The sequence below is a fragment of the Ricinus communis genome, chromosome 4, assembly GCF_019578655.1.
Source record: "Ricinus communis isolate WT05 ecotype wild-type chromosome 4, ASM1957865v1, whole genome shotgun sequence".
NCBI classification, from domain to species: domain Eukaryota; kingdom Viridiplantae; phylum Streptophyta; class Magnoliopsida; order Malpighiales; family Euphorbiaceae; genus Ricinus; species Ricinus communis.
In genome coordinates, this window is record NC_063259.1 from 11,436,655 (window position 1) to 11,452,601 (window position 15,947).

Consider the following 15,947-nt stretch of genomic DNA (forward strand, 5'->3'; position numbering starts at 1 on the left):
TATTTATTTTATAATTTTTGTAATATTAGCATATCTAAATTACACTATTGATATACCTGCATTTTCATTTTTATTTTAGGTTATTAGTGGATAAGATTTTATTACTTTTTGTGTATTTTATAGTTTATTGATTTTGTAGCTAGATTCTTTTAGTTTTTGTAAACTTGATTTCTTCTTTTAAAAGGATACATTTAAGATAATAAAAAAACATAACAAATCAAATAAGGTTTTGTTATTTTTATATTGAATTTGTAGTTCATTGATTTTGTGATTGACTTTTTTAGTTTAGTTTTTATTTTTTGTTGCCTATGAAAAAGATTCTATTGATATACTAAAAAGATGTAATATATCAGTATATTGTTAAAATAATTGAATTTTCTTAAAAAAAAATTTCTAGAACAAAATATCTAAAATATATTGTTCAGGTACTACAAATATACTATATGTTTGGATAATAATAAAGTGTTCTAATTTTTTTGGTTTTTAAATTTTGTATAATATTATACTTAAAGTATACTGTTTATTTTTTTATTTTGGTTTTATTGTTATGTATATAGTATACTGATGATATATTGTAGTTTTTTTTTCTATATTTTGTTAATATGTTTTTGTTTATTTGTAATATATTAATAAGATATTAATATATACTTTATGCTGTTGTAGAAGTGGGATTTCAAAACTAAACCAGAATTTCATGCTAAAGTTGGAGTTCTTTTTTACGATAAAACACACTAGAAAAAATCTTTCGGAATCTTAGTTAGAGTTGTTTAGAGAGACGTGCTTTGGACATTTTTTCAGATAAGAAGCAATTGAAGCTTCAGCCTCAATTTATTCATTTTTGTTGTTGTCGAGGGATGTTCAATATGATAGAAATGACGAGCTTTGGATTTACATCAATAAAGTTAGATTAAAATTTTCCTTTTCTGAATTTGATGTTGTTAATGGACTGAAATGTGTTTGTATGGTAAAGAAGTTGGAGTTTGGTAATTATACCAATGGATTATTAAGAAAATATTTTAAAGTAGTTAAGCAAATAAATAGAAATCTATTGAAGAATTTTTTTAGCAAGAGATGGAAAAATCATTATGTTGATGCGGTAAAGATTGTTGTTTTATATTTTATTGAAATGTTTTTGTTGGTTGCCTCAAGGTGAAAGTTGTTGAAATGCATCATCTTAATATTATTGATAGTGATGCTCTTAATGATTACTCTTGAGGAATAAAAGCTTTTCATTTTTTAATTCATTCTTTAGGTCGGAAGAATAATTCTTTGAAAGAGAAAGGTGATGGTTTCTATTATAGGATATATGGTTGTCCAATTCTTTTTTTCAAGTGTGATTTTATGAAGCTGTAAATACTCTTCTGGAAATCTTGTTGTTGATGATGGAACTCAAGTACTACATATAGTAAAATAGGAGACTTCAACATTTCCAACTTACAGCTACTTTAAGCAATCATTTTTTTTTCTGCATCTCCTAAGAAAATATTTTTTATTTTATTTTATTATAATATTAATGTTATTCTTGTACTTTAATTCTTCTATTGTTGTATATTTTTTATTAATTATTTTTATTTATTTTGTAGTTATGTTTAAAAACATTATAGTTTCGAGTGAGGAGAAAGAAAAATTGAACTTGGAAAGTCTTTTCAATAAAAGAAAAGAAAAGCTTGATGAGGCCCACTAATGATTTTAATGTTGCTGGTTCTACTTCATTTGCTGGACCTTCTACTTCAACATACTCTTTCATGGTTGAAGTCTTGAGACAGTTGAAATTTTTGTCAACTAATCAAGATAAACTAGCAAGATAATTTCATTCTCACCAAATTACTGTGGAAACAAAGATTTCAGAAATTTACAACTTATTATCTGATATTTAGTTGAAGTTACAAGGTGGTTGCTATGGAGCTAGTACTTTAAGCTTTAGTAGTACTTATTTTCAGGTAAATCAACTGTCTAATTAGATATTTTAAATATATTTCTTGTATACATTCTTTTATGTTTGCTTTTTGAGATATTAATATATTAAAATTATATTTATACTATACTTTTTATTTATATTTTTAATTTTATTATATGTGAATTCTATATTTAGTTAGTGAATATATATTAAAAATATATCTATAGTATACCAGTTTAATTATGTTTGAATATTTTTTTATATTTTTAATATTTTAATTATGTTTGTCTTAATGTTTTAGACTCGTGATGGACAGTTTGGAGATAAGAATGTAGGTAATTGTGTTGATGCTGATGATGATGGAAAGAATTCAAAGGAAAAAGATAATGAGAATACCATTGTACTATTGTGACCCAATTAACTTAAGAAACCAGCCAAGCAATGGCCTTGTTTTCTTTTAATAATCTTATGTTTTAATATTATTATGTTTTGTTATTGTTCTAAAGGTTTCTTTCTTATTTTCTTTTTATTTTGGTCATAAGGTTTATGGATCCAAAAATGTTGGAGGTGTTGGTATTATAATTGAAGTAGATGATGAAAAAGTTTATGAGTGTAGTAATTCTTTTTAATATTAAAAGATATCTCTGAGATATTTATAATATACCTTTCATATTTTTTTTTGTTTATATATAATCGACCTTTTGGTGGTATTACAAAGTTATTGTTTTTATTTGCACCTCTTATGAATATTTTTCTAAATATATTTTTAAGGAGTAGAAAGAAGAAAACAAGATGATGTTGAGGATTTGAATCAAAATGATGATGATGATAATCATGAGGCAAACGAAGTAGAAGATGATGGTGATGAAGATAAGAAAAAAAATAATGATGATGGTGATGAACAAGTAAAAGATGATGATAGTAATGAAGAGAAGAAAAATGATGATAATAATGATGATGATAATGAGGAAGACGAAGAAGCTGAAAATGGTGAGATAAAAAGGACAATGATGAAAAAAAGAGACATTTTGATGATGATTCAAATTTTGATAATGATTGTAAAGGACCCGATAAAGATAATATTATCTTGAATGAAGGTAATGTTGGTGTTGAAAATATTGAGAATAGTAGTGGTAGTGGTGATAAGGGAGATGAAGAGGAAGTTGAAGGGGAATGTGTTGTTTAATATACTAGAAAAACTAAAGTAGATGGTAATAATATTGATGATTACTCTTATTTTTATTCTCAGGTATCTTTTTGTTAATTATTTTATATGTTTTTATTGATTTTTATTATATTTTTTATTTGTTAATATATTGATATTTTATAATTTATTTTAATCTTTCAAAGTATTAGTCAAGAATTTAATAGTTAAAATTCTTAAAAGGAAGGAGCTCAGTCTAGTTCATCTTTATTTTTTAATAATATTGAGTCTAAGTTTCTTTCAGAAGTTAACAATACTATTTATGCTGTAGTTTCGATGAAGTCAACAAATGTAATTTTTTACATAAAGATACTAAAAATATACGTATAATATACTATTTCTTTCTCTTTATTAATCTTTCATATGAAATAACACTATTATGATATCTTTAATATATTTCTTTTATTAGGCATATGAAATGATATTGTTATGATATCTTTAATATTCTTTTTTTTTCTTTATTAGTAATTCATATGAAATAATAATGTTATGATACGTTTAAGTTATTATATTAATTATATTCTTAACTTTGTTTTATTTTTATAGGCTGGTGGATCTGAAATTCTAAATATTTCTCTTATTCAAGCTATTACTCCTGTTCATCTAAAAAGGGATATTAGGTCTACTTTTTATTTGTAATCTCTCCTTTTGAATGAATTTGGTTCATCTGTGAGAGGAATTGACTTTTCTCAAGTTAGAAAGAAAGTTGTGAAAGGATTATATTATTTTAAAGATAATATTGGAGAAGGTCCAAGCTTTTTAGATCGAGAAGGTTTTGATGTTTGGATTGATGAAGGTTTGAGTAAGACAAATAAGTAATTTTTTTTTATAATGATATTCTTTTTGAGTTTTTTTTTTATTTTTGTGTTTATTTTGGTTTTTTATTTGTTGTAGGAAGAAAGTTTATGTTGGAGAAAATAATATGATTTGTCCTAGTCTTCATTTTGGTTGTAGTATTATTACTACAAAGATATGGTTTCATCAGTTGCTTAATTATGGTAAATTTCTTTCAGGATCTGTAAATTTTCTTATTTAGCTTTTATTTTCTTTTAATTTTTTTACTGTATATTATCTGTTAGATAAAAATATACTAAAATGATATTGATAAAAATATATTATCTAGTTCTTATTTTCTTTCTTATAATTAGTTGTTTTATATTTTTCAGTATATCGATGTGATACTCTATAATTTGAGAAAGAAGAGGAAGTACTTAGAATATATGAAAATAATTTTTACTACCACTGATGATTTCTTTGATCATCACATTTCTTTATTATACAATCTCTACAAGAAAAAGAATGAATGTGCATCTATTATTTCTGTGAAGCATGTGGTAGCTGACTATATAAAAGATTTTTTAATATACTGCAATACTCCTTGGATAGAAGTTGACCATGTGTTGTTTCCTATCAATGTTAAAGCTGAGAGTCATTGGATTTTAGGACGATTAACTTTTAAAGATAGGTGCATTTATGTGTATAATTCTAGGAGGTTCGGTCTTTATGACAAGAGAGCAACTACAGCAGTTGAGCCATATTCTGTTTTGTTACCACAATTTTTTTCAATTCTTTGATATTACTTTTGGCCCTTATGAAAGAAAATCTATAACTGATCCTTTCATTGTTTCCATAGTTGATAACTTGCCTTGTCAAACTTCAAAATATGATTGTGTATTAGTTTTATTATTTATTATTTATTTTACTTTATTCATATTTTTGTAATTTTAATTAGTTGATCTTTTTCTTTCTTTTTTCAGCGATTATGGTATTTTATTTCTTACTTTTTCTGAGTATTTTATATCTGGCATTGATATATCTACTATGAGATTTAATGTTGACGATCTTCATAGCTGGTATACTGTTGCTGTACAATTAGGCAAGGTGTAAAGAAGTTAATAGAGTAGTTAGTGAGGCAGAGGATTATTGAAGATCTAAAGAAAGAAAAGATTTAAAGTTAAAGAAGAAAAAGTAGTGAAAAATTAATGTTTTTAGTTTTGGATATGTGTTAGTTTTTATGAGTATTTCATTTATATGATAGTTACAATTGAAAATATGGTTATTTTGGTTGTTGGCAGGATATTATTATGATATTGGATACTTAATTTTTATTTTATTCATTCTGATATATAGTTGTTTATTCATTATCAGGAAAATTCTAAGATTCTATAAATATACTTTTAGTATACTAGATTTCTTTTGATTATAGTTATATAAGTTATACGATAGTTTTAATATACTCATAAGATACTTTTAATATCTTTTTTTTCTTTGGTTAACTTGATATTTGTAAAATGATAAATATTAATTGAATTCTATTAGATTTAACAATAGAATGTATCATTAATTAACTGATGTTGTAAAATCAAATAAAGAAACTAGAGAAAGAAAGAAATTTTCACTTTTTCATTATTTTAGATTATTATGTACAATTAATTAGAAATTATATCATTTCTATTTTAAAATAATTTTACAATACTAATAAGATATTTGTAAGATAGCTTTTTTATATGCTCAAATTGATCTTTTGTAAGTTGATAAACATTTATTTAAGTCTAATATATTTAGAGAATGTATCATGCATTTATTGATTATTAAAATTATAACATTGAATAAGAAGTATTACCAGTCCTCTTGTATTAGAGTTATATATATTATAAAATACGATTACTATACTAAAAATATTATTGTAGTATATTCATAAAATACTTTTAATATACTCATAAGATACTTTAATATTTTTTTCTTTGTTTAACTTGATATCTTGTACGATGATTAATATTAATTCAATTCTATTAGATTTAGCAATATAAGGTATGATGAATTTTCTATCGTCGTAAAATGGGATAAAGAAAAAAGACAAAGTAAGAAATTCTCACATTTTTATTGTTCTAGAATATTATGTACAATTAATGAGTAATTATACCAGTTATCTTTTATTAAAAGTTATATATATATATATATATATATATATATATATATATATATATATATATATAGTTATATTTCTTTCGTTTAAAGCTTTCTTTTGTTCAAAGTTCTTACTCCAAAGTTTGTATATTTGTTCAAAGTTTGTATCTATCAATAAAATTTATCATCTTATCTTCCATTCTTGTTTTAAGATTTAATAAGCGTATGCTCTGTGCTTGCCTCGTTTGAGGATCCTGCACATCAGAAACTTGTAAGTCTCTCATCTTGACTAAATCTCTCATCTTGGTATCAGAGCCTACTGGGTTCCGAGAAAGAAACATCATTTGCATAAAAAAGATTTTAAAATCATTCTAAACTGCATCATATCACTGATAAACAAATTTGTTCATTTATGCACAGTAGTAAGTCCCGTCTGGTGTAAGGGCAGTAAAACTGGTGGCTTGGTTCATGTTTGTTTAGAAAGTTATTTTAGTTTATTTTAAAATGAATTTAGAACTTTTTTTTTCTGTAGATCTTCTTCTTTCTCAAACTCCTCTACTTCTGAGTCTTCAAGGTACAAAGCTTTAGTAAATAGTGAGGAAATCACTATTGAAGATTTTTCAAAGCACATTGATGATTGGGAAACACCCAAAGTTCAAAAGAAATAAATTTATGAGTTTTCAAAATTTTCTCTCTTCAAAACTGATTTTACTATCAAAACTGAAGAAAGAGATATTCAAATTTCAAAGCCTTTTGAAGAAATTTATCTTTTAAATCCAAAGATCCTCCAGAAGCACAAAGAAAAAGACTATAAATATATCCATATAGGCCTTATCCAGGTAGGAATAAAGTCCCTTACCAGAGAAGGTTTAGATACTTCCATCTTAGCAGTCCTTAGAGATGCTAGGTTTACAAATTTTTATGATTCTTTGTTAGGTACTGTTGAGTCAAGCCTTAATAAAGGACCAATTTCTTTCAATTGTTTTCCAAACATCACAATTTCATTAAATGATAAAAATGTTGTAAAGAGCATTGTTCTTCAAATAAAGACACATAATTACAAAATGCTTGAAGGATCTATTCCGATAGCATTGATTTTCAAAATACATTACAAAGCCATGATTTTTGCTTTTGGTTCATAACACAAACTCCATTCACCAAAAGGAGAAACCTTATTCCTACAAACAGATCTTTCCAAATCCAATGCAACTATTCCAAAAACCATTCAATGGAAAGATATCACTCTTCCAGAAGAATGGATCCTTGAAGGTGCAACCCAACCTGAATCACCAAAGCAAACAGAGCCAAATACAAATCTCAAGAATATAACCCAGTTTCCAGATGGAAAAGTAAAGCTTACATTCAACAGGAAATCAACCTCTTCTAGATTTTTTGATGATAATTCTTCAACATCAACCATAGATATTGGAAGGGTATCAAAAATACCTTATGTTATTTATGCTCCTTACAAAGAACCAACTCTATCTCAAACACAACCCAGATTTTCAACATCTGATATACCAAGCTCAAACACTATATTACAGAATGTTGATTACCAAAGCAATATCCCCAGACCTGTCTACAATGAACCAAAGAAAGAAGATGAGGATATAGAGACTGTCTCTACCCCCTCTTCACCATCACCATCTGCAATAACACAAAATCTAGAAGCAGAAATCAACATGATTTCAAAAGATTTTTAAATTAATAAAAAGCTTTTACATTAAGATTTCTATTCAAAGAAAAACCATTCTAAAAAACTTTGGTTTTTTAAGCATTTTTTACAAGAAAAAGACAGTATTTAAGAGAGATACTATCAATTTTGCATTCAAAATAAGATTCAAATCAAATTTTTTGATTGGTTTCAGATTTATTGCAAAGAAAATAGTATTTTTTACCCTTTCAAAGAAAAGCTTATTAGTCCTGTTACTGTAAGGAACAAGACTCCAGAGTAGAAGGTCAGGGAAAACCAAACCATCCAGTCTAACCATTCCTTACGGAGAGAATGAAATAGAGGCTACACCTTACAAATTGATAGGAGAAGATCTTGAGAAAAATGTCAAGAATATTGTTCAGCAGAACAATTTCTCGAATACCTATCTTAACACAATAGGGAAGCAGCTTGTTAGGATAGAAAGCCAGATCCAAAAACCTCCTGTAGTCTTCACCTCTCCAATCCCCAACATTGATCATCCAAAAGAGATAAGCCAATCAGAAAAGCTCAAAAATCCAGTCTTCAAACCCTTCAAATCTCAAAGCCTAGCCAAGATTAATTCCAGAAGTAAACTGAGTTTGCTAGAGCAGTCAAGGAACAACTTAGCAAATTAGCCACTTTTGAGTCTTCCAAGAACCTAGTGCCATATACTCCTCAAATCAGTAGGAATATCAGTGCTATACATCAAGCCCAATGTGATGAATCTAATAATTCAGAGCTTGAAAGTGTCATTGAAAAACCCTCCAACATCAACAGATTGGGATGGCAAGCCCCTAGATTGACCTGGCATACTTCTAGGAATACTGCTCCAGATCTAGGAATAGAAAATAGGAATAATATCCTAACCCAATCCAGATTCAATGCCTCTTCCGTCTATGAATGGAATATAGATGGAATGTCAGAATACAACATTCTTGGTCTCTTACAACAGATGACCATGGCAGCCAATGCCTACAAAACCCAAAGTGGTACCTCTGATAGAGCCATTGCTGAACTCCTCATAGCTGAATTTTCTGGCCAGCTTAAAGGATGGTGGGATTACCATCTCACACAAGCACAATAGCTCCAAATCCTAGGTGCTATCCAAACCACAATAGAAGGGACCCCATCTTAGATGAGTTAGGAAATCCTATTGAGGATGCTGTATCAATCCTGACGATTTCCCTCCACTTCATAGGAGACCCTTCTCTTCTAAAAGATAAGAATGCTGAGCTTTTTAGCAATTTAACTTGTAAAAAGCTTAGCAATTTCCAAGCTTATAAAGATACCTTCCTGACCAGAGTCATGCTTAGGGAAGATTGGAAGATGAGTTCAAACCGGTGGTGCAGCCACAAAGGCGGTTGAACCCTCATATGAAGGAGGTGGTTAAAAAAGAGGTAATTAAACTTCTCGATGCAGGTTTAATTTACCCTATTTTTGACAGTGCTTGGGTGAGTCCTGTGTAGGTGGTTCCCAAGAAAGGGGGCATGGCGGTAGTGAAAAATGAAAAGGAGGAGCTGATTCCTACACGAACGGTAACAGGCTTTCGGGTTTGCATAGACTACCGACGCTTGAATGACGCAACCCGAAAGGACCACTCTCCCCTTCCTTTCATTGATCAAATTCTTGAGAGGCTTTCAGGCCATATGTATTATTGTTTCCTTGACGGTTTTTCTGGTTACTTTCAAATTCCCATAGCACCAAAAGACCAAGAGAAGACAACATTCACTTGTCCTTATAGCACTTTTGCCTATAGGAGGATGCCGTTTGGCTTGTGTAATGCGCCTGCGACCTTTCAGCGGTGTATGATGGCTATTTTCCATGACATGATAAAGGAGTCGATGGAGGTCTTCATGGATGACTTCTCTATATTCTGTAACTCTTTTTCCCATTGTTTGCATAATTTGGAAAGGATGTTAGCTAGGTGTGTTGAAGCCAACCTTGTGTTGAATTGGAAAAAATGTTATTTTATGGTCCAAGAGGGTATAGTGTTAGGACATAAAGTGTCACATGCAGGGATGGAATTAGATAGAGCTAAAGTGGAAGTTATAAGTAAGATACCTCACCCTACTTTGGTTAGGGCTGTTAGAAGTTTCTTATGGCATGCAGGGTTTTATAGAAGGTTCATTAAAGACTTTTCTAAGATTGCTAGGCCTTTAACTCAATTACTAGTAAAAGATGTAGCTTTTGTATTTGATGATGATTGTTTAGAAGCTTTTGAGTTATTAAAGGAAAGCCTAACCACGGCTCCCATCATGGTTTCTCCTGATTGGGAGCTACCCTTGGAGCTTATGTGCGATGCTAGTGATTTTGCAGTTGGAGCTGTTTTAGGCCAGCGTAGGGAGAAGAAATTCTAACCTATTTACTACGCTAGCAAGACGCTTACGGATGCCCAAGAACACTATAACACCACAGAGAATGAGCTCCTGGCTGTCGTGTTCGCTTTTGATAAATTCCATTCCTACCTTGTACTATCAAAGACAATCGTTTACACGGATCATTCCGCTTTAAGGTATTTATTTTCAAAGCATGATTCTAAGCCTAGATTGATTCGTTGGGTTCTTTTATTCCAGGAATTTGATTTGGAAATTAAGGACAAACGAGGAGCTGAAAATCTTGCAGCAGACCATCTTTCTCGATTGGAGAACCCGCACTTGGAGTAGCTTAATGAGCAAGAGATCAATGACTTCTTTCCAGATGAGCACTTATGCTCAATGCAGGTGACAAATGCTATTCCTTGGTTTTCTGATTATGCTAATTATTTGGCTGCAAGGGTACTCCCAAAGGGTATGACAGGCCAGTAAAAGAAGAAATTCTTTGCTGACTCGAAGTACTACATTTGGGACAACCCCTTCTTGTTTAGGATTTGTGCATATCAAATTATCAGGAGGTGTGTATATGGGGAGGAGGTCATTCAAATTCTCAAGCATTGTCATGAGGGACTGGTTGGTGGACACCAAGCCTCAAACCATACGGCCAGGAAGGTTATAAAAGCTGGTTTTTATTGGCCGACTATCTTCTAGGATGCACGAGCATATGTCCAGGGTTGTGATGCATACCTACAGTCAGGTAACATTTCTGCCCGAGATGAAATGCCCCAATATAGCATACAAGTGTTGGAAATTTTTGATGTTTGGGGCATTGATTTTATGGGTCCTTCTCCTTCTTCGTATGGATGCAAGTATATATTGGGGGCTGTTGAATATTTTTCTAAATGGCCTGAGGCACAAGCCCTGCCCACTAATAATGCTAGGGTAGTTGTGAGGTTCCTTAAGAGACTATTCTCTAGGTTTGGAACACCTCAAGCATTAATTAGTGATATGGGAACCCATTTCTGTAATTCTTAACTTGAGAAAGTGCTTAAAAGATATTGAGTATCTCAACGATTCTCCACGGCTTATCACCCACAAACGAGTAGGCAAGTAGAGGTTACTAATAGGGGGCTTAAGTGCATTTTAGAGAAGACTGTAGGAGCCAATAGGAAAGATTGGGCTACAAAGCTAGATGATGCTTTATGGGCATTTAGAACTGCATATAGGACTTCTACAGGGTTCACTCCCTTTAGGCTTGTGTATGGTAAAGGTTGCCATTTACCTGTGTAGCTAGAACATAAAGCTTTATGGGCAGTTAAATCATGTAACTTTGATTTAGATAGCGCAGGTAGACAGAGGCAGTGGCAACTAAATGAACTAGAGGAGTGGCGTCAACAAGCCTATGAAAATTCAACAATCTACAAGGCGAAGACCAAACTGTGGCATGACAAGCGATTGAAAGGTTTGAAGGAGTTTAATGTAGAAAATAGTGTGTTGTTATTTAACTCTCGTCTCCGTTTATTTCCAGGGAAGCTGAAGAGTCGTTGGTCGGGCCATTTACAGTGACGCAAGTCTTCCCTTATGGTGCAGTTGAATTGCATCATCCGAAAAAGGGAAATTTTAAGGTTAATGGGTAGAGGTTGAAGCATTATCTTGGAGGGTCACTGGATGTGGAGGAGCGTGTGAATTTGGGGCTCCATTTCTGATTCAAAAAGGATTGAAGTCCAGCTTATGACTTTAAAGAAGCTTGTTTCTTTTAATTTTGTTTTAATTCTTTAGTTTTTCCATTTTTGGTATTGATTTTTGTTTGAATTATGTGTGAACTTAGTTTGATTAGGATTGTTTTTGTTAAGTTTTATGTATGTTGAGTGTATGAGTTAAGGACCTATTGGTTGTGCAGGTGAGAAAGATTGAGAAAGTGCTGAAAAATCTCAAGTTTTTGCAGTTTCTGGAGCTCAACACGGGCGTGTCCAAGGCCATGTTGGTGACACGGGCAGTTATGCTGACCGTGTTAATCAGCACAGACCATGTTCTATTTGCAGAAAAATAAAAAGGGACACGTTCACAAAAGGTAACACGGCCCGTTATGCCAGACCGTGTTGGCAACACGGGGGTGTGTTGTATCAACATGGATCGTGTTCAACTTGCGGAAATTAAATTGAAGATGGAGACGTGCACAGAAGGTAACACGGGCATTTACGCCACACCGTGTTGCCTCAACACAGCCGTTTTCGTCAAAATTGGTATGTTAGAACGTTTAATTCCATTTAACACGGCCCAATATCCAGAACGTGTTCATGAACACGGCCCCATGTTAATAAATACGGGCGTGTTCCGATCATTGCCTATATATACGAATTCATTTCAAAAGGGCCAAAATTTTGGCAAATTCTCTTAAACTTGCTCTCTTCTCTTTTATACTCATCTTAAACGCTTTGGATATTGCATTTTTTAAGTAAGTACTCTCCATCCTTCACCTTCCATTCTTTGTTTTTGATTTTTGGTTATAGTTCGAATTTATGTTTTTGTATGTTTGAATTATTTTTTTTTGTGTTTGTGCGATTTAGGTTCTGAATTTTGTTTTTGTTATTTAGATATTTCGATTCAAGAAAGTTAAGAATTAGAAACTTCATAGATATGAAAGAGTATACAATAATGATGTATTTGGTGAATCAAATACCATGGTCAAATAAAAATTCTGATTAGTTGATAATATTAGTTGACAACTTTGTGAAAGATTCCTGTGAAAGGTCTTATTAACTTCTAATTCATGTCGAGTAGACCTTATTGTTGTGATGTGGATTGAACTTTCTTTGCAAGGCATTGAACGGTTTAACTTTATCGAGTTAAATCATTCGGTTGGTCCATTTTATGCCGTTATGCTGCCAAAATTTCGTTGATCCTTAGTATTAAAAATTTCTTTTTAAGGTACCATGCCTATTAGACGAGCGTCAAGAGTTTACAAGAGAAGGCGGACCGATGGTTTCTCTTCCTCTCAACACTCAAGCGCTGCACCGACTAGTTCAGGTTAAGTTAGACCGTCGCATCGCCATAGATTCCTACTTTTCCAAGGGCAGCCCACCTTCGAGCAGAGATACCAGTCGATGAGGCACAAAGATTTGGGAGAGGGGTGTAGCATAGATTGGCCAGCACTAGAGACAGTCGGACTTGCAACTGCAGTCCGCCGATACCTTGAGATGCCCCCGTTTCAGCATTTCTTTGAGATAGTCGAGCCCACATATAGGGAGTTGACGATGGAGTTTGCTAGCACTTTCTTTCTACAAAACCAGTTGCAGGACTTTCAGCAACTGGATGCAATTAGTTTCAAACTAGCAGAGCAGACTTTCACGATGAGTGTACAGCAGTTCGGGGTACATTTGGGTTTGTGGACTGACAAGGATGTAGCTGGGGAGGTATATAATCACTGCATACACACGCCTGGTGTGTCATATCCGTAGATGTGGGCTGAGGTTTCTAAAGAAGCTGAGGGGTATAGTGCCAGCCAGTCCAAGGCGTCTAACTTTCCTGACGGACTGCAGTACTTGCATGCATTGCTGACTAGGACCATCACCGGTAGGGGAGACAGCTGTGGTGTAGTGACCCAGCTGGACCTGTTTATACTCTATAGCATGCACCAGCACCAGTCGGTCGACATGGAATAATTATTGGCCAGACAGATCAGTGCCTTCTGCAACAACTCAAAGAAGGTATTTTTCTGTTTTGGAACCTACATTACTTGGTTGGCTAGGAGCTTAGGGGTTGTGGAGGAGGCAATGCCATATGTGACAGAGCTAAGGGTGATGAAGACTTTGGGACTTCCCTAGTTGGTTAGTATGGGGATGGTGACTCGTAGGCAGGGTCTGCTAGGACCAGAGTATAGACTGAGGAGTGCTCTCTTGGCAGCACTCAGAGAGGAGCAACCTGCCCCACGAGCCCCTGGTACACAGGATGTTCCACCCCCTTCTTCTGATATTCCAGAGTCTTCCTCCAGACCGTCAACTTCAGCTCCTTCTAGGTCTTCTTCAGCTGTTCTAGGAGTCTCCCCAATTGAGTTTATAGAGCTGCAGCTTAGAGTGTAGAGGTTGGCAGAGGAGCAGCAGCAGCACTTCATTCGACAAGAGGCTTTTCAGCAAGACCTTCTAAGTGTATATATCGCATTTTATTTATCCCATCTCAGTTATTTGTTTATTCTTTATGCAATTTTTTTGTAAAATTTTGAACATTTTTCACTTTGTTTCGATGCTCTTACTGTTGACTTGCTTTTGAAATCCTGTCTATGTCCATATGATCGAGTAAAACCGATAGTGTCGAGTCTTGCGAAAGAATGTAAGTTATTTAGTTTGAGTTTTGCACTAAGTTGCCTTGGTTTATTTAATTCTGTTTTGATGATTTTTGTTTGGAACCTACTCAAAAAGCACACTTGTGAGAAATTGAGCCTCAATTGTAAGCATACACTTTATATGCTTTTATTTATTTCTTGTTGAGAGTGTCAATTACTGTCTTTACTTTTAGAACTTTCTCTGTATTGTTTATGAGGGCCACAAGGAGAGTTTAACACTTGGTATGATAGAGGCACTTAGGTTTTTCATTCTAGCCAAATAGCATTCATTTGTTTCTTGATTCATTAGATAACCCCCTCTTTCATCATTTTTATCATATTTCATTACCACTTAGTTTTATTCTGCTTTGGGTTATGATTTTGCATATAAGTTGTTTTCTATTAGAAATTTTTGTTTTGGGAATAGCATTAGAAACTTGTAGTAGCTTCCATCAATCCAAAAAAAATTCACTCGATTAGGTGAATGTTTCTTCCCTTATATATATTAAAAAAAAGAAAAAAATAATAAGAAGAATAAGAGGGAAGGGTGATGAAAAGAAAAAAAGTAAGTAAGCTAATTGCTTAATTGCTTTTGGGAGTTTACATTTTGACTTGGTTCCTATTTCCCACTTTGGACTACGGTTCATTTTTTATCCCTTGTGATTATTGTGGCTTGTGTGCAGGTCATTTATCTCATTGCAGAACACCATAGGTTCAACTCTTACCAAATTTACCTACCCCTACCTAATCCCCATTACAACCCTTATAAAGACCTCTTGACATGGTTGTTGACTCTCCATAAGTGGTAGGAGTAGGATTTAAGAGCAAGCATATAGTAAATAAGGCAGTAGTTGATGCATTAAGCGATTAAACACTACCCTTTAAACACTTTGAGTGATTTAGAGTGAATCTTGTGAGGAGTTGGTTCAGAATAATTTTGTTGAGATAGTATTTTGTGAATCATTGGCATCTTGGTTGTGATACTTGAATTGATTGCTTCGTTTCTTTTTGTTTGACTTACGCTTGTTAAGGATATGTGCAGGGGCTCTCTAGCTTGTTTATCAGTTTAAGTGTTGTTCCTTAGTGGTTTATTTTCCTTATTTTACTTTTGATTGCTTGAGGACAAGCAATGAGCTAAGTGTGGGGTGATTTGATGTGCGTAAAATACACACATCTAAATGGGGTTTTTAAAATTGATTGTATGTACATTTGGATGTGAATTAGTCCCAACACTCACCCTATACATCTGTTTGTGTGCATTAGGTTCAAAAGAAGTCAAAGAATGATAAAGGGAAGAATTGGAGCATAATTGGACGTCAAAGCTGTCGAAACAAGCTAAGTTTGCGCATGAGAAAGCTGAACACGGCCGTCTTGGTTTTAACACTGGTCATGTTCCCAATGCGGGCACCAAAACGGCTGTGTTGGATGCATTTGACAAAAGAAGCGTTAAGAAGCACGACCAAAGAGAGTAACACGGCCAACAGTACGGGGCCGTGTTCCCAACACGCCCACCAATACCAGGCTGTGTTCCCAAAACGAGCATCAACACGGCCATGTTCACGACAGCTGGACAAATTAATTTAAAAAGAAAAAAAAAGAGGAAAAGGGAGGTAACT